At 35.0% G+C, this 26,078-nt stretch overlaps 1 protein-coding gene across 3 annotated transcripts in view; it reads right to left on the minus strand.

The window, feature by feature from the left end:
- Positions 1-26,078, minus strand: part of LOC135205303 (serine/arginine repetitive matrix protein 2-like) — a 140,390-nt gene that overhangs the window by 109,318 nt on the left and 4,994 nt on the right. For all 3 annotated transcript variants that reach the window (XM_064235724.1, XM_064235722.1, XM_064235723.1), the window contains exon 2: positions 3,158-3,579. The gene's annotated coding sequence lies outside the window, so the exon portion shown is untranslated. The remainder of the gene's footprint in view (positions 1-3,157; positions 3,580-26,078) is intronic.

A 26,078-nucleotide genomic window follows, 5' to 3' on the forward strand; every position in this document is an offset into this window, starting at 1 on the left:
ACCCAAACCCACAAGTTGTCATTGCAATCACCCCTATCAAACAGACAAACCAACTAAAATTGGGCTTTTATTTTGAATTTATCCAAGAAATGGTAAAGCAGTTGGACCGTACTTGGTGGGTACTGCGTCCTCTTTCCTCATTTATTTCAAGGCAGTCATGGTTAGTTAGCTGTTCCCCGAGTCATGAAGTTGTCTGCCTATCCTTGAAAAAAAAGGAAACTGAAGAAGAATACGCGAAAATATCATCCACTACCTAAGTCCGTGAATGTTGGGAAACCTGAATAAATAAACCTATCAGTTAGTAAATTCAGGCACTTATACAAATTAATTTATACTCAGAGAAAATAATTTTTTGTAATGTCATTTCCAAAAGAGATTGTATTCATATCCAAATTAGTATATACATTATACACACACACACGCATATATATATATATATATATATATATATATATATATATATATATTTATTTATATATATATATATCTTATATATATATATATATATATATATATATATATATATATATATATATATATATATATATATGAGGAGAGAGAGAGAGGAGAGAGAGAGAGAGAGAGAGAGAGAGAGAGAGAGAGAGTGGTTAATGCTTTTATCGTTTTTATAGCTTTATTTTTTAAGTCATATTGTAAGGGGTACCCTAAAGTCGTTGTCTAGTCAAAAATAAAAAATAAAGGAAAATAACAGAAGACGGACAGACAGAGACAGAGATAAACATGATTAGTGTGTTTATCCTTTTTAAAGTTTCCTATTTTAAGCCATATTGTAAAGGGCACCTTAAAGTCGTCACCTATCTCACAAAAAACAGGAGAGAGAGAGAGAGAGAGAGAGAGAGAGAGAGAGAGAGAGAGAGAGAGAGAGAGAGAGAGAGAGAGAGAGAGATATTTAAGTGGTCTGGAAAGCCATGTGTAAATAAACGTTTTTTGCAAAAATCATAAAACCCAGTTCGAAGTAAATAGCACAGGTGGTAACTGCAATTCAAAACTTATTATTCGTCGACATGTTTAAACTATATAGTTGCCAGTTTTAGATTTTTTATACTTTCTAACAATACTCTCTTTCATTCTGCTAAAAATCACTTATTTACAATACGTTTTCGATACCTATTGTAAGTGGAAGAGGGAAGGGGATACCCCATTACAAAACATGATAAAAAGAACCCCTCATTGTCTCACGTTTTAATGGGCTGTCCTGTATTACTACTAAGGAAAAACACGTGTTTATCGTCTCTGGAGATTTCATCTTATTTTCAAAGACCGGTTGTATGGAGAGAGACCATGGCCCAAGGCAAACAAGTAAAGGCAGGAGAGAGAGAGAGAGATAGAGGAGATAAGAGAGAGAGAGAGAGCGAGAGAGAGGAGAGAGAGAGAGAGGAGAGGTAGGGAGAGAGATAGGAGATAGGAGAGAGAGAGAGAGCATTAAAAAGGGGATGGGAGTCTTAATACTAATGTTACCCATAAAATACACGATCGTTTTCTATCATATAAAAGTAACCATTTTCTTTTACATCGTCTTAACGGTAACAATTGTATCTCTCTCTCTCTCTCTCTCTCTCTCTCTCTCTCTCTCTCTCGCCTCTCCTCTTCTCTCCTCTCTCTCTCTCTCTCCCCCTCCTCTCCTTCTCAGTAAGTTTCCTTTGGCCAGGATGGATAACCACAACAGCATGCTCTTACAAAAACATCCTTAACGACGATAAACACACGTCCGTTGTTTTTCCATATAACACAGAATGGCCCACTAAAACTTCAGGTAATAGGGATTCTTTTACACGTTTTTATGGTGGGACATTTCCCTTCTTCGAAATGCAAAGGGTCTAGAAAACACAATGTAATAAACAGCGATAGTATTAGTTGGGAGTAAACAATCCAGATCTGGCAAATAAATGTTTTGAACTGAGTTGCTAGCGCTGAATTGTTTATGTTATTTGTTTTTGTCTTATTTTTTTTTTTTTTTTTTTTTTTTTTTAGTCTTTTTAGTTTTCTTTCAATTTTTGTTCTCAATACCATCTGGGTCTGAATACGTGAAGGGATGCTCCCCTCGTAAAATTTATGAAAGAATGTTTGTCTTCTCATATTTTGGTCCATTATTGTAAAAAAAATGTAATAATTATATGATCACGAATTACTTATTATTAAAAATGTATTGCATCACTTACCACCCGTAATTCAGTTAATGCATGATACAGCTTATTACTGAATTATCCTGATAACACATAACCCTATTACCAGGCGCCAAGTAGGGCAAAATTGAATTATTGTAAAGTAAATTGAGTATTGTAGGTATGAAATAGACCTGCTTATATATATTCCTCACAAAATAAACCTTAAAATTACGCTAGAGTTAAATTTCACACTACAGTCAAATTAGATATTTGTATTTCTTCAACTGAAATATTTATTAGGCTAGCCACACACACACACACACACACACACACACACACACACACACATATATATATATATATATATATATATATATATATATATATATATATATGAATTTATCATATAAACTGGAAAGTCAGCAATAGAGCATTATTGATTGAATTTTTAAATATCGTAAATAAATTATCTATTTAGAAATTCTAGAAATATAGGAATTATACATTAGCCACTTTATTTTAAGCTGAATTCCTGCTAGCAGGGGATCTTGCCTCACGGAGGCCCATGGTATTGTAAGATAATCAAGAGCCTAAAAAGTCCAGTGTGAACCTCAGGTCTAGGACCGACTAACACGTAAAAAAAAAAAAAAAAAAAAAAATAGCCAAACCCAAAACCTGATACTTTTATGACATTTGAAACCATTTTCTTTTAAGCATTAAAAGATGCAAAGCACTGCCAACCTTAAACTGAAACAACAACAAAATATCTGAAACAATACAAAAAAAAGCAATTTTCATAGGTAGGACTAATGTTTCTTGGGAGTCAATATATCTATGATATTTACAGTCTTTTGTTTATGTTTTTACGGTATCCCCAACGGGCTTGTGCTGCAAATTAAGGCAGATCGATACATAACGGGATAAAACCGTTTGGGGTTACTGATCTAGGAAAATCCGAATAAAGCAATATTAACCTAAAACTAAAGGGGTAGATATTTAAAGGACTCATAATTCAATACAATCAGACTCACCTATTTACTCTGAAAGGTAGAAGAGGCTGCTAGCAGCATCAGTTCGGTTATCTGCAGCGCTATTCGCTTATCTCGTCATAAAGAGATGCTTCGAGATAAACGTCGAGTCCTGGTTGTTCATCGTTCGTTGTATGCGGGATGAGCCGTCTTCCGTTCTTCTTCTCTCATTAGATAGCATAGAAAGAAGAGCTCTCTCTCATTCAGTCAGTAAATTCCATAACGCTCTCTTTTCAGTTATAGAAGCTTCTTCTTCTTTTTTTCAGTTCGTATACGGTGTGGGCTGGAGAGTTCTCAAAAGTCCTCAAAATAATCTTACTCAGATTCAGTCGCCATTTTCGATCACAAACGATGTTATTCTCACGACACTGCTACAACTAACAGGTGTTACGTTGTTATTACATTGTAGTGATAACACAAACAACCTTTTGGGAATAAATTACATAACAAAAAGTTGGTAAATAATAGTACTAGATGGAGGTGAATTCTATTGAACTGAAGAACCACCACGTTCTATAATATATCTTTCGTGGAGCTGCAGCTGACATTTGTTTGTGGTACATTCTAACGAGTCACGCGATCGTTTTTCGTGTGTGTGTGTGTGTGTGTGTGTGTGTGCGCTAGTTGTCCTTAACATCTCGTTGCAAAACTTGGCGGCACCAGGTAGGGACTATTTTTTATGCATTGATATAAAACTCAAGTGCTTGAGATTTTGCAACGATGACAGTTTTTCCTCAATATTGATGTAAAGCTGAAGCCCAACTAAACTTAGCACCATATGGGCAATGTGTTTTTCATAAAACTAAAGTCCTTCAAACTTCCCACCAACGAGTGAGAAGTTTTTTCTCAATTCGTATAGTATAGTAAACTCCATTTCAGTTTTCCACCAAGCATGACGATATTCTCGGTAATAGTAAGAAATTGAAGTCCGCCAAACTTAAGTATTTTTCTACGCAAGAGTAAAATAAGACCGTTTAATTGAGCACGCACTGACGGCAGTTGTTCTCCAAACTGTTGTAAAACTGAAATTCACCAAAACGACGACTTCCTCTCTATATTGGTGGTAATTGAAAACAAATAAGCAGCCATCGTGTGCTGTTTGATTCATAATTTGGCGGGAAATGCTTACACTTACAGAATTTTTAATTTATTTTTATTTATTGTTTCTTTTTTGAGCAGCCTCGACTGGGAATTCAGTAATAATCAAATTGCATATAAATAGGATTACTTTGTATGTACAAATCCACATATCCATCTACTGATCCTTGATTACGTCACTTATAAACATAGATAAAGATCAGGACCAGATGATTATGCATTTATGTACTCAAGATACATTTATGTATACATACATACATACATACATACATATATATATATATATATATATATATATATATATATATATATATAGTACATATATACACACATCGGTGTTACATGAGCAAAGGTCAACGACGCCTGTGTCTTACAGCACAGGTGGATGGCTGCTCCCCTTTAAGGAAACTTGAAGAGATGATTAGTTGCGCCTTTTTGCGAGCACGACTCCCGCGTCCGTCTTCAAAGTCCTTCAGATTAGTCTTCGACTCCAAAAGTTTCAGGTTTGTCTTCCGAAGCCAAAGTCTGAATCATTATCTAGTTATCTTGATTAGATTTTTCTTCAGAAGCCAAAGCTTGGAACAGTTTCCAGTTGGTGCTTCAAGAAGACAAAGTTTGGATCGAAACCAGGTTTGGTCCTCATGAGTCAAAGTATACTCCGTTTCTCTCCTCGAGAGCCAAGATCCCAAACACAAAACACATCCAGTTGCTCTCTAAAGACTTTGTCTTCAGAGGCCAAGAGTTGCATTCCATATAGTTATTTCCTTTGTCTTTCTACATAGTCTGAACGTAGTCTTCGTATAGTCTGCAGTTTGGATACAATCAAGTTATGCTTTCAGGCCAATTCCTCGTCTCGAAAGCTTGAGTACTTTCTAGTTATTTTCGTTTGGTATGTCCTAAGACTCCAAAATCTGAATTACCATCTAGTTATTTTCTTCTAGGGACATAGCGTGGTTATTTTCAACAGGTCAGAACTCGTCTTGAAAGACTAAAGCCATCTTTGTAGTTATCTTTTCCTAGTCTGCCACTAGTTTTTATCTGGTGTGCCATCTAATTATTTTATTTTGGATAGACTAACTAAGGGTTTGATACTAACTAGCTATTTTCTATTTTCTGTCAAAGAAAACTACTGAGATGGCTTTGTCTGTCTGTCCGCAGTTTTTCTGTCCGCCCTCAGACCTTAAAAGATACTGAGGCTAAAGGGCTGCAAATTGGAACGTTGATCATCCACCCTCCAATCATCTAACAAACTAAATTGCTGCCCTCTAGCCTCAGTAGTTTTGATTTTATTCAAGGTTAAAGTTAGCCGTGATCGTGCGTCTGGCACCGCAACAGCACAGGCTACCACGGCAGCCTGAAGGTTTCATGCAGTATTATACGATGTACAGAAAACTTGATTGTGCCGAAGAAACTTCGGTGCATTTTTTACTTTTGTTTTTCTTCTTATTTTCCAGTCCTCAGGCTCCGAAATCTAGGCGCCATCAAGTTACATACTTCTGGAGACAATAACATCCAGATATTTTCTTCTGAAGGTTGAATCCTACCGACACTAGATACGCTCCTCGTCAGTCCCCCTAGCAAAAAGGAGACTAGTAGGAAGTCTTTATATGGCTCTCGGTGGAGCCGTTTTCTGCGTCGTCACTTCACAGAGCGAATAACGAATTCTCGTCAGTTCCGCCAGCAGGTAGCAATTGTGGTCGGTGGCTCCTCTAGGAGATTATGTATTCACCAAGTGCCTGTTTAGTTTGTTTTGTCTGCCCGTCTGTCAGTCTACGAGATATCTCAACTCATTTGTTATGAATTTGCGTGAAATTGATTAGATTGGTGACCCAAAGGGTGGTGGGCGGGAAGGACGGGAGTGGGTTGAAAGGGGCATGTGCCCATGATAAATTTTGGCAAATTAAAAAAAAATCATTATGGAAATGATAGAATTAAGGATTTCAACTGATGTCTACAGTCAAGGAATAAAGACTAATGCGCGTGCTATGTGATTAAGAACCAACAACAATAGGTACAAAAATTATTTTATTTTGAAGATCAGTTCCCAATCTCCCACTACCACCAACCTCCATCCGAGACTGAAACCCAGCAACGCCCACGCCCTTGGGCTAAGGAAGAATTGATTAGATTTTGATAAAGAGGCAGATATATACGAATGTGGCTCCTGGATTTGTGTGCGTTTCTGTGTGTGAGTGCTTCCCGTTGCTTGTTAGCCTTGCTTTCCAAATAAATGGCGGGAAAAAAATAATTATTTATGAAAATCGATGAGATTTTTTTAAGATGGGTGCCCTAAGGACCAATCAAGAGTTGACTGGATATTGACAGATTCCCAAAATTTATCTCAGAAAGTCACCTAATTTGTGATAGGTGTGGTCTGTGGGCCTTGTGAGTATGTAGTCAATTTTGAGACACTTCTAACTATGCTATCTATTTGTTGTCAAAACTCATGACACCAAATCTAACATATTTGTTGTATTATCTTATTTGTGAGTGGCTCTTTTCAAATAACTTGACCACACATTTCTTTATGTACATTTGGGCAGCAAAATTTAGAAAATAATTCAGAATAATTCAGAAAACAATTCTTTCCTGGTTGTGTTTTTAGCACAGTATCCTAGGTAGGATATAATACTTGAATATACCTAATCCCATATACGTTTACTTGCCTATTGTTAAGTTCCTATTATCTCTCTCTCTCTCTCTCTCTCCCCCTCTCCTCTCTCCTCTGGTCAATCTCTCTCTCTCTCTTGTCTCTCTCTCTGGGCATCTCTCTCTCGAATGTCTCTCATTCTCTGTCTCGGTCCTCTCTCTCATCTTCCTTCTCATCCCTCTCCTCTCTCTCTCTCTCTCTCTTGTATTTTAAATTTGAGTACTCTAATTTTGGAAGCTTGAATTTCAAGTCACTGGCCCCTTTGGTGTGCTTGTTCCATGTGAATAGGTTTCATCTAATATAATAATAGTAATAATAATAATAATAATAATAATAATAATAATAATAATAATAATAATAATAATAATCGGAATGGCTGCACATATTAATGATTGTAAGAAAAAGAAGAATGAGACGATAAAGAATAAGGTGAGTCAATATTTGAGGACATCAAGTTCTTACGCTAATTATATTTACCGTGGACGTCCGTCTTTAAATAACATTATTTTTTCTTATTTATCATGACCAAAACGTTCATTTTCTTCTTGTTAATTTTGTGCAGGGTTTAACACGCGATCGATTCCACGGGGGACCATTTCCTGAAAATTCTATTTCGCTTCTTGTTGACATTGGCAGTAAATGATTAGCTGGTGGTTGTGTGTCTGTGGTGGATCCCATACAGCGATACATATATATATATATATATATATATATATATAATATATATATATATATATATATATATATATACATATACACAAGCCTAACTAAACTAGCAAAGAGCTCCTTTGGAGCGAGTGGAGGGTTGGAGAGGACAGTCATCTGAAATTCCTCCCTCCTCCCTGCCTCCCTAGCCCTGCTCCATCTTGGAGCTACACATATATGGGGGTGGCAGGCTATAAAGACTGAAAAAAAGATTACAAGGCTAATCTGGACAGGGAGTCTCGTCTCTTCTCGCAGATGCGGAATTTCTCTCGGTTGTGTTTGGGTTTATTTGTTCTGTTTAGTTGCTGTTTTAGTGTTCTGTCTGCCCTCAGATCTTAAAAATCGCTGAGTCTAGAGGGCTGCAAATTGGGATGTTGATTAGCCGCTCTCCAGTCATCAAACATACCAAGTTGCAACCCTCTAGCCTCAGTAGTTTGTATTTCATATAAGGCGAAAGTTAGCCATGTTCATGCGTCTGGCAACTATCTAGGACAGGCCGCCACCGGGTCGTGGTTAAAGTTTTATGGGCCGCGGCTCATGCAGCATTATACCGGGGACCAACGGAAGATAGATCTACTTTCGGTGGCCGTGTTTGAACTTGTTAAGACAACGGCAGTAATTATAATTAATTGCTTTATTGTTAACTGTTATTTTTTATATTATTAATTAAAATTCTGTACAGTTGTTTGTAACTATATACACATTTATAATTATAATGCTTTATATAAAAGTATTATTATTATTTTTTTTTTTTGCTCTATCACAGTCCTCTAATTCGACTGGGTGGTATTTATAGTGTGGGGTTCCGGGTTGCATCCTGCCTCCTTAGGAGTCCATCACTTTTCTTACTATGTGCGCCGTTTCTAGGATCACACTCTTCTGCATGAGTCCTGGAGCTACTTCAGCCTCTAGATTTTCTAGATTCCTTTTCAGGGATCTTGGGATCGTGCCTAGTGTTCCTATGATTATGGGTACAATTTCCACTGGCATATCCCATATCCTTCTTATTTCTATTTTCAGGTCTTGATACTTATCCATTTTTTCCCTTTCTTTCTCTCTTAACTCTGGTGTCCCATGGTATGCGACATAACAATGAGTGATACTTTCTTCTGATTTGGTAAATCAACGTCACGTCTGGTCTATTTGCACGTATCACCCTATCTGTTCTGATACCATAGTCCCAGAGGATCTTTGCCTGATCGTTTTCTATCACTCCTTCAGGTTGGTGTTCGTACCACTTATTACTGCAAGGTAGCTGGTGTTTCTTGCATAGGCTCCAGTGGAGGGCTTTTGCTACTGAATCATGTCTCTTTTTGTACTGGTTCTGTGCAAGTGCCGGACATTCGCTTGCTATGTGATTTATGGTTTCATTTTTCGTATTGCCCTTCCTACATATGGGAGAGATGTTATTTCCATCTATCGTTCTTTGGACATGTCTGGTTCTTAGGGCCTGATCTTGTGCCGCTGTTATCATTCCCTCAGTTTCCTTCTTGAGCTCCCCCCTCAGTAGCCATTGCCACGTGTCATCGCTAGTTCTTTAGTCTGTCTCATGTATTGTCCGTGCATTGGTTTGTTATGCCATTCCTCTGTTCTGCTTATCTTATCTTCCTCCTGTCTCTGTATATTTCTGGGTCTTCGTCTACTTTTATCAGTCCTTCCCATACACTCTTGAGTTACTCGTCTTCACTGGTCTTCATATAATTGCCTCAGTGCTCTGCTCTCGATGTTGACGCAGTCCTCTATGCTTAGTAGCCCTCTCCCTCCTTCCTTTCGTGTTATGTATTGTCTGACTGTATTTGCTCTTGGGTGTAGTGCTTTGTGTATTGTCATATGTTTCCTCGTTTTTTTATCTATGCTGCGAAGTTCTGCCTTCGTCCATTCCACTATTCCTGCGCTGTATCTGATTACTGGCACTGCCCATGTGTTTATGGCTTTTATCATATTTCCGGCGTTGAGTTTTGACTTGAGTATCGACTTGAGTCTGTGCATATATTCTTTCCTGATCGTGTCCTTCATCTCTTGGTGTTTTATATCCCGTTCCTGATCGTGTCCTTCATCTCTTGGTGTTTTATATCCCGTCCTTCCATTATTTCCAGGTATTTGTATCCTGTCTCATCTATGTGTTTGATGTTGTTCCCATCTGGTAGCTTGATCCCAATTCTTCAGTTCTTGTTGTTATTTATTTTGCCCTTTTGTTTGTTGATCAAGGCACATTTTTCTATTCCAAACTCCATCCTGATGACCCCAGATACAATCCTTACAGTCTGGATTAGGGTATCTATTTCCTTGATGCTCTTACCATACAACTTGATGTCGTCCATGAACATCAGATGGTTTAATTCTATTGCCTCTTTTCTCGAGTGGGTACCCAGCATCCATCTTCTGCAGTGCTTTTGTCATGGGAATCATGGCTACTACAGAATAGTGGGGACAGTGAGTCGCCCTGGAAGATCCCTTTCCTGATATTAACCTCTGCTAGTCTTATTCCAGAGCTTGTAAGTATTGTATTCCAGTTGCGCATTATATTTTTGAGGAAGCGTGATGGTGTTTTCCTTTGCCCCATATATTTTCAGGCATTCTATTAGCCATGTGTGTGGTATCATGTCGAAGGCTTTCTTATAGTCTATCCATGTCATGCTAAGGTTGGTTTTCCTTCTCTTACTGTTCTTCATTACTATTTTGTCTATCAGGAGCTGGTCTTTTGTGCCCCTACACTTCCTTCTGCAGCCTTTCATGTTGGTAGGGGATGGTATTTGTCTCCTCTAGGTAGTTGTATAGCCTTTCACTGATGATACTGTTAGTAATCAACACATTGCTGGTAGGCAGGTGATAGGCCTGTAGTTACTGGCTATACTGGCTATACTGGGCTATATTCCCTTATTATTATTATTATTATTATTATTATTATTATTATTATTATTATTATTATTATTATTATTATTATTATTATTATTATTATTATTATTATTATTATTATTATTTAAAGAATAATTCTTCTTCTGGCATCTATTTCAACTAAAATATGTATAATATATACTATATATAATATATATATATATATATATATATATATATATATATATATATATATATATATTGAGTAATCAAAGTCCACAATTATGTAAAATGTGTATTTAAAAATACATAGAAGACGGGAGCTTCGTCTACTTGATCAGTAGACCTCATCAGCCGTACTGATTTTTCTTTTCAAATATATATACAAAAAAGGGACGAAGGACAGCAGGACTCTGGAAACGTCTCCAAGGGAGATAACAAAACAAAACAAACTATCTTAATCATGTTATTCCCTCGTTCAAGATGTCTGGCCAAAAGACGAGGGAATAACATGATTAAGATAGTTTGTTTTGTTTTGGGTTGTTATACTTGTTATCCTCCCTTGGAGACGTTTCCAGAGTCTTGCTTGTCCTTCGTCACTTTTTTGTATATATTATTTGAAAAGAAAAATTAGTACGGCTGATGAGGTCTACTGATCAAGTAGACGAAAGCTCCCGTCTTTTATGTATTTTTAAATACACATTTTACATAATTGTGGACTTTGATTACTTCAAGTTATTCCAGTCACGTTTATGGTGATTTTTTGAGATATATATATATATATATATATATATATATATATATATATATAGTATATATATATATATATATATATATATATATATATATATAAAAATATATATATATATATAATATATATATATATATATATATATGTATATATATATATATATATATAAATAGGATTATATATAGAATATATATATATATATAATATATATATTATATATATATATATATATATATATATATATATAATATATATATATATATATATATATATATATATATATATATATATGTAGTATATATATATATATATATATATATATATAGTATATATATATATATATATATATATATATATATATATATATATATATATACTGAGAACATCCTTAAATCCACGGTAGAAAGGTAAGTGACACAGAGACTTGGAAAAAGTACTTTCGTAGTATATTCTTCATTTCCAAGTTCGCACTGAATAGAATAGAAGTTGACAGTCCTTTATATAGAAAAGCAGAAAGAGGGGGCGCCCAGATTAGCAAAATGTAACCTCGCCCCCTCTTTCTGTTTTTGTATATAAAGGACTGTCAAGTGTCAACTTCTACTACATTCAGTGTGAACTTGAAAATGTAGAATATACTTCGAAAGTACTTTTTCCAAGTTTCACTTACCTTTCTACCTTAGATTTAAGGATATATACTGTTCAGTATATATATTTTTAGCTGTTATTAACAACTCTTAACCTTTTCAGCTCATTAATATTTTTGTGTATCAATTTTCAAGTTTTCTCTATTTATAATTATAAAGGTAGAAGTTGTAAAGGACAGGAAAAAAAGGCTATTTCCCAGATAGTGATCGTTATCAACAACTAATATTTCATGGGGGTCAATATATTTACGATATTTACAGTTTTTCGTTTATGTTTTCACCGTCATCCCCAACGGGCTTGTACTAAACACGCCGCAACGGTGGATACATACTGGGTTAAAACCCTTTTGGGGTCACTGCCCAGGAAAGATCAGACAGAAATTGCTCCATTCATTTACTCTTGCGTCGACAGCTGTTTCAGCCATTCAAATGAAACTATCATCAGGATTGTGCTAGACGCACAATGGAACTGTAGGCCGATATATAAATGCGTACAGACGCTCCTCCGACGAGCTTTCAACTTACGAACTTTCAGCTTACGAGTTTGTTTACATACTGGAGTATAGATAATGGCTCTCAGAATAAGAAGTAAATAGATGGAGCGGAGTATTAGCAATATTTACATTTTCCATTCTAAATTTCAACGTCGAGGATGAGAAGAACTATGTGAAATTGGAAAAGTGCTTCCTTGAACATACTACGTATCGAAAGAAAGTTGCCAACGAGAAGATTATGCTCATGAAAGCATATACTATATGTGTGTGTTTATATTATATATATAACCATGCTTTATATCCACTCAATTATTGCTCTAACGGAAATTGTTCTTGCATGCAGGCGTCCACTAACACAAATTTCACCAGGACGATAAAACATAAGGGAAGGAAATACTAGACAAGAAAAAACAAGAAATCTCTGATGATCAGTATTAGTCAAAAGGTTCCACCCATCAGGATATACGATCACGTTACGGATGTGTGTCTCATTCTTTTAAATATTATATATAGGCTTATATTGCATTTAGGCCTATATATATACATCTATATATATCGTTATTTACCAATAATCATGGCTTCAGTCGACCGTCGTGAGTTTGAGATTAATAAGAAGAGTAGGATTAGAGAAATGCAGGTCTCTTGACTGATGTCCTAAAGAAGAAATCTGGGCTGGGTCTAGAGCGGTTTTAGCACAGTCACAATCAGTGAGTCATTCTTCTCTCTCTCTCTCTCTCTCTCTCTCTGTTGACTAATTGATAATTTGTAATGTTTCTTTCCTCTCTGCTCACCTGTTTATGGTTGACATCTGTCCCATATATACACACACCTACGTACACCCATACACATCACCCTCTCTCTCTCTCTCTCTCTCTCTCTCTCTATATATATATATATATATATAATATATATATATATATATATATATATATATATATATGTGTGTGTGTGTGTGTGTGTTGTGTGTGTGTGTGTGGTGTGTGTGTGTCAATAAACCTTAAGTTTTACTTTTTACAAATGCAAGATACATACAACCTCCCACACGTATGTGAGATCATTCTTAAAGGAAATACTAGCATTCTTAAGTATACATTATTACATCAGAACTCAGGCATTCTCTTCCTGTATCTTTCACGCTAATGACGGGCTTCGGAAATCTTCTCCAGCCTCTGTAATCTATAATACAGAATTAGTTTGGTTCTTTTCGTTTCTATATTTATAACAATTTGGTTTTACAGAATGTATTTAAAGTTCGTGTCATGCAGCTATCATTCTATTATTATTTATCAGTATCAGCTTCTTCTTTTTTATTAATATTACACGTTCTCTGAGCTAAGCTCGGTTGCCTGATCAATGCTCCACCCAAAATTATGGCAGATCGGTCTAGGACAAAGGCTACCTTCACCTGGGTTCATGGATCTCTCTCTCTCTCTCTCTCTCTCTCATGACCCGAAGGCAATATGTCAGTATCAACTCCACCCAAAGAATTATCTGGGAACCGAAAATCTTCATCATTCAGCCGGTGTTAAACTCCACTTAACTTGCTCATGCTGTGCTGACTACGGAGAAATGGCTTAGTAGACCTATAGGGTCATGAGAGCACCGTTTACTGCCATTTTCATAGTATTTCCGGCAATTTTCGTATTATATATTTATTATGCTTCCCTTAATTGGTGCAGACTTCGTATTATATATTCATTATGTTTCCCTTAACTGATGTAAACCTAGAGCTATGTTTTGTAACATTGCTTAAGCTTACGTACGGGGCTTGAATTTTGACACCCGTCTTAGTGCAAAGTTTGTCGACAAAATGCTAAAAGATGCGAGAAGAATTCTATTGGAGATTGACCAATATTTAATACTCCATTTACTTACAGGTAAAAGTGCGATACTTTAAGTAAGCATTTGACTTCGACACAAAGTAAGTTTCCCACATTATTATTATATAAAGAACGAGACAGGTTATGTCTGACGTTATAACCCTTAGTTTAGTCTGTTTTTCCATAACGGCCACAAAATAACTCTCTCAATATATATATATATATATATATATATATATATATATATATATATATATATACTATATATATATATATATATATATATATATATATATATATATAATAGTACGTATGTTATGTCTGATTATATATTGATTGCACTTATGGAAACTCTCCTCTATGGGAACCCCTTTAAACTAATAAATGATCATTTTAAGGGTTTTCGTGTATATTAATAATAATAATAATAATAATAATAATAACAAATATAATAATAATAATAATAATAATAATAATAATAATAATAATAATAATAATAATAAATATAGATATATCTAGCAACTTATCCTTATAATTGCCATTTATAGCCAAACAATTCACCTTGCATTCCCGCGCATGCCGGACCAGCAATGCATATTCAGGTATTTGCTGCAACCCTTTTTGGGTTCGTTAAAGAACAAAGGAACATGACAAAGGAATTTCAATGAGTTGTAGCTTCAATGTTTAGGTTAGAAATGTCCAAAATGTCATGTTTTATAATGAAGCATTTAAATACGAATTCGAAATAGGTGGAAAACTGGCAACTTTTCACTTTTAGCTTAAAGGCGATATATTCCTCTTGGCTTAAATGACGACTTAGAATTAAGAGTATATAAGTGTATATATATGTACGTATTTATATGTATGTATATATATACATATATATATATATATATATATATATATATATATTATATAATATATATAAAGAGGAAATACATTGCTGTCTCACATCGGGATCGAACCCAGGTCTTATTCAATTATTAACTGATTTAAATGCGTGCATTTCTTATTTCTATTTACTTTATTTTTCAAATACAAAGCATTCCTCATTTTTTAGAATAAAGTCGTGGAATTCAAAGATGCAATTCATTTACACCGTAGTCTTCGTCTATGAACTTTGGAAATTATAAAAACAGTTAATTATTATTATTATTATTATTATTATTATTATTATTAGTATTATTATTATTATTATTATTATTATTATTATCAATGATCTCTTTAGTTTTATTATCATTATTATAATCTTTACTTTATTGCTATCATCATTATTATTATCATTATCATTATTAACTCGTAAACTTGCAAGTAGCAATGGGTCCAAAGAGGCCTGAGATTAGCCTTTTCCTAAAACTAAAAAAAAACAAAACAATATGTTTTATGACAAAATCACCAGTAATGGCGTAAAAGATGACATACGAGAATACTCTTGCATCATCTTCATATAATTATGTCAACAATGACATGACATATTTGTAGCAGATCGTCATATGTTTTTGTTGACATAAAAATTAAATTGAAGATGTTCTTGGGAATATTGTTTTTTTTTTCTCTCTCTCTCTTGAAATTAATCATGTTTTCATGTTGGTGAAGATTTTGATATTAAAGCCTTTATTATTATTATTATTATTATTATTATTATTATTATTATTATTATTATTATTATTATTATTATTATTATTCATCCTCAAATATTAAAATATTTATAAACTGATGACTGATCAATTACTATTTATAATGTTTTTAATTAGTGAAGTTTGGAAATTAAATATTTTATTATTATTATTATTATTAAACCAACAAAAACTTCTTTCAGTTTTCTTCTGAAGATTGAAAAAGAAACCCACAAATTCAATTTGTAACTTGTTTACTTCTAAGTATTTACATTTAGTTTTACTCCACACTCGAGTACTTTCAGGCCTTCTGTGGCCCATTCTCAAGAGATGTTGGGATGTTAGCCTGGGTCAAGGCCCAGCAGTCTTCTGGAACTTCTTCTCGTTGTGCTGTCATTTATGCGATGGCTGTTCTGGTTTTCTTGAGAGTTGCCAATCCCCTCTTGTCGCTCTGATATCCTGGAGCTGATGGTCAATTGGGATTCACCCTTGTGGTAAGGGTGTGGTCACCGTAAGTCTGTGGGCAGGAAACCTAATCTCCAGGTCAGCAGGGTCAATCTTAGCTTCTTTTAATATCCAAAGCTCGGCTTATGGGATCTTCTGAGGTAAAACCTTTGTTTCCTTCAATTACTTTGATCTCTCTGATAAGCGCACCTTCTACTACCCTCCTGTGACTAATTTTCTTGCTTTTGTATATAAGCCTACTGTTTTTGAAATCCATCCTATGGTCATTTTCCCAACACCCAACATGTCTAGCTATAGCACTCCCCTGAGATGTAGTAGCATTATTCACCAATGTCCCCTTAGATAAGTATTAGAATTCCTACAGAGAGTTAAGCTGTACTGCCCTTCTATGTTCTTGGACTCTAGTCCTTATTCCCCTACCTGATTCCCCCACATATCTGTCTCCACAATTATTGCAATTGATTATGTATACCCCCGCTACATCATCTGTATTACTGTCTTCTCCTTCCAATTTATTTTTACATACTTTGTTTTTTAAGGTATTATCAAAGGTATATACAAATTTATATTGACTTTCTTTCATTTTTGAAGTGATTTGTTTGGTTTTTTTTCATTTTGGAGGCATAAAAGGGAGGGCAACTATTTTCTTGTTTTCTTTATTCCATGTACTCTCTACATTCGCTCTGTAAAATATTTTTCTAGCTTTGGTGAGTGCCCTTTTTCTGAAACCATTCCGGGTATGCTAATGCATCGAAGCTTTTATCGATGTAATTTAATATTTCTTGCTCTATCTTGCAAGGGTCACACGTTCTCATTGCCCTAAGAAATAAACCTGTTAGAACACCTATTTTTATATCATGACTATGAAAAGAGAAGAATGAATATATGAGTTTGTATGTGTGGGCTTTCTATATGTGCTGAATTCATATCCTGTTTCTTTTCTTTCTATGAGTATGTCTAAAAAGGGCAGTTTATTATTGTTACTTTTCTCTAAAGTGAACTGGATATTGTTATCAAACTTATTGAGCTCATCTAGAAAAGTTTCTATTTTATTTTCCATCCCCTTGCAGAATAGCAAAAAAAAAAAATATCATCCACGTATCTCCACCATCCTTGCAGTTTTAAGTTAGGGACATTCACATTAGGAACTAGATTAGTTTCGTAATATTCCATATAGATGTTTTAGCGAGTATAGGTGATAATGAGGACCCATAGCTACTCCATATTTCTGTTTTGTAAACATGTCCCTCAAACGTGAAATAAGTATCACTGACACACAATTTGATCAACTCAAGGAAGACGCCTATTTCGATGTTTGGATTGAAAATACCCTCATTATGTTTAGTCTGTAGGAATTCTAATACATTTATCTAAGGGGGAACATTGGTGAATAATGCTACTACATCAAAACTAACCATTGTGTCCCTTTATATTCTTTTTCTTAACTTTGTCTATGAAATCTACTGAATGTTTAATATGGGATTCTGAAAATATACCTAAGTATATTCCTAGTTCTCCAGCTAAACCACACAGCTAAGTTTTTGTTAGGAGATTTCCTACTAGAAACAATAGGGCGTAGAGGCAGCCCTCCTTGTGTATTTTGGGGCTGCCATATATATATGCAAGTTCAGGTAATTTACTTGAGAATAATTTAGTGCATAGCATGTCCTTCCCATTACCTAGTCTACTGATTATTTTCTTCACATTCTGATTAAAGGTATTCTGAAGCTTTTGGATTGTTGGAGGATTCTCTATTTTAAGCATAAGTAGTTTCATCATCTAGTAGCCTGTACATTTTAACCCAATATAATTCTGAGCTATTCATGATGACAATACTACCCCCTTTGTCAGCTTTCATAATTCTAATATCTTTGTAGCTTTTAATCCCTTCAGAGCGACACTAAATCTCCTTGGCAAGATATCTCCAAGTTTGCTTTCATTACTCCCTATCATCACTCCTCTGAGAAAAGGAGCTAAATCATTGTGATGTTCAACATTAAGGTAGTTAATCTTGCTGTTGAATTCTATGTTAATATTGTTTGTAGTCCCTGCACAAAAATTTAATCCTAGCCCTAGTGCTGCTGTTTCATCCCTAGTCAATAATCTACTTGAGATATTCTTTATATTATCCATATTGCTAAATTTTATCCAAACCAAACCGAATTACTAAATAAACTCTCAAACTTTTTTTATTTTTAATGTTGACCATGTTACGATTTGTATCAAAGTTTACTCTACTGTTGACCTGCCCAACAACTTTTTTGTACACTCACCCCTTATGGTCTCTTGAAGTGTGTTTTGTGTACTCCTTACACCAGCAAATGCAGCCTCTTTCTTCTCCCTAAGCTCTTGCAACTGATCCTTGATGTATCCTTCTTGAAAACTGCTGAATGCTTCTCCACTCCAGGGTCTTCTTCCAATCCTGCCATATGTTTTTGGACACACTTTGTTCTTCAAACATTCACTTATAAACCAGATCTTGTTTTTCATGGCTTTGGCTTTGTAAAGTTGTGCTTCATATCTTCTTGCATAATGAACAGCTTGAGTTCCAGCGACTTCATACAGTTGTTGAAATGTACTTCTGTTGTAATGTTGCAGTGGGGTACATGATGAACCAAACCAAAACAAAAACTTCTTTCAGTTTTCTTCTGAAGATTGAAAAAGAAACCCACAAATTCAATTTGTAACTTGTTTACTTCTAAGTATTTACATTTAGTTTTTACTCCACACTCGAGTACTTTCAGGCCCTTCTGTGGCCCATTCTCAAGAGATGTTGGGATGTTAGCCTGGGTCAAGGCCCAGCAGTCTTCTGGAAAACTTCTTCTCGTTGTGCTGTCATTTATGCGATGGCTGTTCTGGTTTTCTTGAGAGTTGCCAATCCCCTCTTGTCGCTCTGATATCCTGAGCTGATGGTCAATGGGATTCACCCTTGTGGTAAGGGTGTGGTCACCGTAAGTCTGTTGGGCAGGAAACCTAATCTCCAGGTCAGCAGGGTCAATCTTAGCTTCTTTTAATATCAAAGCTCGGCTTATGGGATCTTCTGAGGTAAAACCTTTGTTTCCTTCAATTACTTTGATCTCTCTGATAAGCGCACCTTCTACTACCCTCCTGTGACTAATTTTCTTGCTTTTGTATATAAGCCTACTGTTTTTGAAATCCATCCTATGGTCATTTTCCACCCAACATGTCTAGCTATAGCACTCCCCTGAGAGTTAAGCTGTACTGCCCTTCTATGTTCTTGGACTCTAGTCCTTATTCCCCTACCTGATTCCCCCACATATCTGTCTCCACAATTATTGCAATTGATTATGTATACCCCCGCTACATCATCTGTATTACTGTCTTCTCCTTCCAATTTATTTTTACATACTTTGTTTTTTAAGGTATTATCAAAGGTATATACAAATTTATATTGACTTTCTTTCATTTTTGAAGTGATTTGTTTCATTTTAGGCATAAAAGGGAGGGCAACTATTTTCTTGTTTTCTTTATTCCATGTACTCTCTACATTCGCTCTGTAAAATATTTTTCTAGCTTTGGTTAGTTTTGATGTAGTAGCATTATTCACCAATGTCCCCTTAGATAAAGTATTAGAATTCCTACAGACTAAACATAATGAGGGTATTTTCAATCCAAACATCGAAATAGGCGTCTTCCTTGAGTTGATCAAATTGTGTGTCAGTGATACTTATTTCACGTTTGAGGGACATGTTTACAAACAGGAAAATTATGGAGTAGCTATGGGGTCCTCATTATCACCTATACTCGCTAACATCTATATGGAATATTACGAAACTAATCTAGTTCCTAATGTGAATGTCCCTAACTTAAAACTGCAAGGATGGTGGAGATACGTGGATGATATTTTTGCTATTCTGCAAGGGGATGGAAATAAAATAGAAACTTTTCTAGATGAGCTCAATAAGTTTGATAACAATATCCAGTTCACTTTAGAGAAAAGTAACAATAATAAACTGCCCTTTTTAGACATACTCATAGAAAGAAAAGAAACAGGATATGAATTCAGCACATATAGAAAGCCCACACATACAAACTCATATATTCATTTCTTCTCTTTTCATAGTCATGATATAAAAATAGGGGTTCTAACAGGTTTATTTCTTAGGGCAATGAGAACGTGTGACCCTTGCAAGATAGAGCAAGAAATAATTACATCGATAAAAGCTTCGATGCATTAGCATACCCGGAATGGTTCAGAAAAAGGGCACTCACCAAAAGCTAGAAAAATATTTTACAGAGCGAATGTAGAGAGTACATGGAATAAAGAAAACAAGAAAATAGTTGCCCTCCCTTTTATGCCTAAAATGAAACAAATCACTTCAAAAATGAAAGAAAGTCAATATAAATTTGTATAGTACCTTTGATAATACCTTAAAAAACAAAGACGTTATGTAAAAATAAATTGGAAGGAGAAGACAGTAATACAGATGATGTAGCGGGGGTATACATAATCAATTGCAATAATTGTGGAGACAGATATGTGGGGGAATCAGGTAGGGGAATAAGGACTAGAGTCCAAGAACATAGAAGGGCAGTACAGCTTAACTCTCAGGGGAGTGCTATAGCTAGACATTGTTGGAAAATGACCATAGGATGGATTTCAAAAACAGTAGGCTTATATACAAAAGCAAGAAAATTAGTCACAGGAGGGTAGTAGAAGGTGCGCTTATCAGAGAGATCAAAGTAATTGAAGGAAACAAAGGTTTTACCTCAGAAGATCCCATAAGCCGAGCTTTGATATTAAAAGAAGCTAAGATTGACCCTGCTGACCTGGAGATTAGGTTTCCTGCCCAACAGACTTACGGTGACCACACCCTTACCACAAGGGTGAATCCCATTGACCATCAGCATCAGGATATCAGAGCGACAAGAGGGGATTGGCAACTCTCAAGAAAACCAGAACAGCCATCGCATAAATGACAGCACAACGAGAAGAAGTTCCAGAAGACTGCTGGGCCTTGACCCAGGCTAACATCCCAACATCTCTTGAGAATGGGCCACAGAAGGGCCTGAAAGTACTCGAGTGTGGAGTAAAACTAAATGTAAATACTTAGAAGTAAACAAAGTTACAAATTGAATTTGTGGGTTTCTTTTTCAATTATTTTATTATTATTATTATTATTATTATTATTATTATTATTATTATTATTATTATTATTATTATTATTATTTGATGCGAATAGCATAATATTTTCAGCCTCAAATCCTAAGAATTTATAAAAACGGGCTGAGTGATCAGTTCGAAAAAAACATAAATTATTAAAATATTTACAAACTGACTGACTGATCAATTACTATTATAATGTTTTTAATTAGTGAAGTTTTGGAAATTAAATATTTGATTATTATTATTATTATTATTATTATTATTATTAATTATTATTATTATTATTATTATTATTATTTGATACGAATAACATAATATTTCAGCCTCAAATCCTAAGAATTTATAAACGGACTGAGCGATCAGTTCAAACAAACTGGTGTTGCGAGAAATATGGTCAGCGAATTCGAGGCTGCTGTATGGCAACCCTTCATATTCTTAAGGAAACAGTAAACAATAGAAGCCAACATATTCTTTGGCTCTGTAATCTGCCATCTGACCTTGCCTCAAAATACCACAGGTGCAACAAGGTACATTTTGCTTTGGTCTTAACGTTGTTTTAGCGTTTATTCCTCGTTAATTTAACCATTTTCGATTACCCGGGGAGTAAGCCTACAAACTACTTTGCTTTTGTTGTTGTTGGGGAGGGGATTAGTAGGAAAGGTCTATAAAAAAGCTTTAAAAAGGTCTGAATTGTTTATGAGAGTGAAAATGTAAAAGATAAATAATGTGGATGTTGAACAGTACAGAAGAATTATTTCTAATATAATATAGCGCCTTTATTTTAAATCTCGTTGGTTTGACTTTCGATTTTAGCATGCACCCCAAGTAAGCTGGAGGTCGGATCACGCCTTGTTTTTATGCCTTATATATCATTCCAACTATGATATATATATATTATTATCTTATTATTATATATAATATATATATATATAATATTATATTATATATATGTGTGTGTGTGTGTGAGTATATATATATATATATATATATATATAATATATATATATATATATATATATATATATATATATATATATGGCACCAGAGGGTGTTACTTATTATTATTATTATTATTATTATTATTATTATTATTATTATTATTATTATTATTGCTTTTACTTTATTGAAATGAGGTTGCAAGCCCCATAGCCTATTTTTTTTTCTAACATTCACGCCCGGGTCGACTGGTGAGCTGCAGAATCGAGCCCGTGTACAGAAAACCGCCAGTGGGCTATAATAAGTCAACTCGGTTACGTCACACGTAAAAATGCGGTCCCTCTTTCATTTATTTCTTAACTAATTTTTTTCTACGAACGAATTAGACGTGACATGACGTCATTCGGCCACGTCATCGTCACTCGGCCGTGACGTCACACATGAGTTGACACATTACCTGATTGAATCACGTTTTTTGTGGAGGTGATGATTGGCATTGAAGGAAGGTGAGGCGAAATGTTTGGGTGCGTGTGCAATTCTATGTGTATATATATATATATATATATATATATATATATATATATTATATATATATATATATATATATATATATATATATATATATATATATAATAAGTGACAGTAGTCAAATAAATTTCAGTTTAGTCATGATTCACATCTCCAAGCTTACTCCTGTAACATTCAGATAAATAAATAAATAAATGAATAAATGAATAAATAAAATAAGAGGGACAACCAGATTCACTGAAATATCAGTGACTCACGCAAAGACAAAAACGTTAAAAGAGAAAGACAAAAAGAAAAGAGGCCGCCCTCATGAACGAGTTCCGAGAATCAGTTGGACTCGTCCGTGTGGTCTGTCTGTCGGATATCTGAAGTTATTTTCGATGGCGATGTCACACCACCGCCTTTGTTGATATCTTCCAACGTCTTGACTACAAACTTTGCACTAAGTGGCCTTTTGGGGTTGGGGGGGGGGGGGGGGTTGCCAAAACTGAAGCTCCTTCATTACTACATCAAGTGGTCACCCTTTTTTCTATGTGCAAAAATAGCGGAAACCAAATTTTACCACTGTTTGCCAATATCGTGTAAAATTTGAACCCGGTAATTAATTTTCTTCTTTACTTGGCCATTTAATTATTTTTTTCAGCGCTTCCAGATTTCAAAATCCGCCAGATTTCTCACACAAGTTACCATTGCTGTCTGCACTTATTCGAAAGAGAAAGCCACCTCATTACTAAAATCATTTTCCATCTAGCTGGCAAGTTGAAATCAGTTCGGAATTACACGAAGGCGCCTCAGTGGCGTGGTTGGTTTGGTGCTTGCTTCTCACCTCGGTGGTCGCGGGTTCGATTCTCGGCCATTCCATTGAGGAGTGAGATAATGTATTTCTGGTGACAGAAGTTCACTCTCGACGTTGTTCGGAAGCCACGTAAAGCCGTTGGTCCCGTTGCTAAATAACCACTGGTTCCATGCAACGTACAAACACCATACAAACAAACAAAAAAGTATTACACGAAGTGTCAAATTGTTTCTATATTCGCTGAGACGGGAAGTCGATTAAGTGGTACACAAGTTGAATGCAGAACTTGATAGTAAAATGATGAAACGTCTTCCTGTGTTGCTTCAATCCAGTTTTACATAATCACAGTTTGTCAGAAAATGGAGTGTGACACCCTTTTCATTCTTATATATATATATATATATATATATATATATATATATATATATATATATATATATATATATATATAATATTTTTTTCTCCCATTCAAGCTAAAAAGCAGTGCGTTTATCTCACAACTGAATGACCAGCGCTCGATTCCCGAACTGTAACAGAAGGGAACGATATGTATGGCTGAAAATCCAGTATGTATGCCTCGTTTAATCCCCCCAGTAATTAAGTAAACTTTGTTGTTAGTAGACATTAATCAAAACAGACGTGAATAATCAGTAATGTGTCAAAATATATTTTATATAATTGCGAATGGAACTATCTCGACGAGGTAAAAACCCTGATGATTTTATCTACAAAAATTTTGCAGATTTTTCTCCAAAGATTTTACAGCCTTCGAAAATTAAATAGTGGAAGGCTACGAGTCTTTAAAAATGGTTTGAGCAAAGTCCCACTACCTCGAGAATTGTTGTGTGTGGGTAATCCCAAGGTATATAGAATAAGGGAGAGAGGTACAGTCACTTTGGTCGCAGGGGTAGTTGTGGGGTATTTCCGTGACAGGCCTGGAGGCCAGGGTGGGAGCGGTCAAGGCAAGTACTACCTTGGGAAACTTAAGTACCTTGGGTCGAAGAGATTAGGCCTGTAAGATGTCCTTTTCACTCTGTTATCTTGTATACGTTTGGTGTTCTTTTGAATTCATATAGGTCACTGTACTACACATACAAAATCGTGGATTGATGATGTTTGGCTCTCTAATATATAATAGAAACCTTAAGTTAAATTAATATACTTGACAGGACTTAAAAAAATATTCAATTAGCATTTGACCTGGCATTTATTTACAAAGGCTTATGTATAATTTTACAATACATTATTTAATAAACTAACATAGATCGACATAGATAACACATAACAGTATCTGGCTTCATAATGGAAATAAAAAGTACTTAGTAAAAGTGAAAAAACAACAATTTTTAACATTTTCATGGCATTATTTAGTTAATTTATGCATCTTTTTCTGTTTTTGCCTACTTGATAAAATTTGGGCATTCAGAGCTCTCATCCTAAAAAACATCCGACATCTGACAAAAAACAATATTACTTTAAAAGGCAAGGATAAACAATTTTCAATATGGCGTGCCAAGTCGCATAATACTCCATTGCCTGGTCTCGGTGTATTTTCACCATTGTATGTTTGAAACATTTTTTCCGTTACCTTTAATTTTTCAAATAACTCAGCACTTGGTTCCGTTAATTTATCATCATGTACCTTTCACTATTTTAAGTTTACATCCTAAGAACTGATAATCTGGAAATTTAGATGCCACATAACCTCCAACATATCGAAGGCCCTCTTCGTCTGCAACATTCTCTAAAGTTATTTCATGAAATTCATTTTCAAAGTTTTCTGAATCTTCTTCTGGGATCTTCTCATCTTCAGTAGAGGCAAACACCATTGCAGAAATCATAAGCTCTCTTTCAAGACCGGTTTCATTTGAATCATTATTTTCACAACTTTTCTCTTGGCCTAACATTCCTTCCGACATATTTGAAGAATCGCACTCCTTCATCGAGTTACAATTTTTTCCAGTTATAGAATTTATTTTGCCAAGTAAACATGACCTTATTCTGTGTTTGACTTCATCTGGCGTAAGATGATCATAACTTGCACCCATTTGTCTAAGACAGCCAAACATGTTTTCCAGTCCATCTTGGTTAAGTCTGGAGGCAATTACGTATGATACATCATATTTACTTTTATACATATGCAACCTTGGCAAGGATTTGCATGTCACAATAAGTCCCTTTTGGAACTGATAGATCTTATTACTTTTGCAAACTCGTATTGTTTCAGCAGTACACTTCATATTGTCAAGGATTTTATTCTGTTCCGTCAGTTGCATCCCATAAGTATTTATAGATTTTTTTCTGTCATAAGGTACCCTTGAATTGAACACAACAAACCAGGAGTCGGCAAGCTTTATAAAGTCCCTTGTGCTTTCCCAGGACATGCTCGTCAAAAGTCCCTGACGTCCATAAAAATCTAAAGCTTTAGATGTTTTTGTTTTCTTCCCCGAAAGAAGGC

This window comes from Macrobrachium nipponense, chromosome 49, assembly GCF_015104395.2.
Source record: "Macrobrachium nipponense isolate FS-2020 chromosome 49, ASM1510439v2, whole genome shotgun sequence".
Classification (NCBI taxonomy): domain Eukaryota; kingdom Metazoa; phylum Arthropoda; class Malacostraca; order Decapoda; family Palaemonidae; genus Macrobrachium; species Macrobrachium nipponense.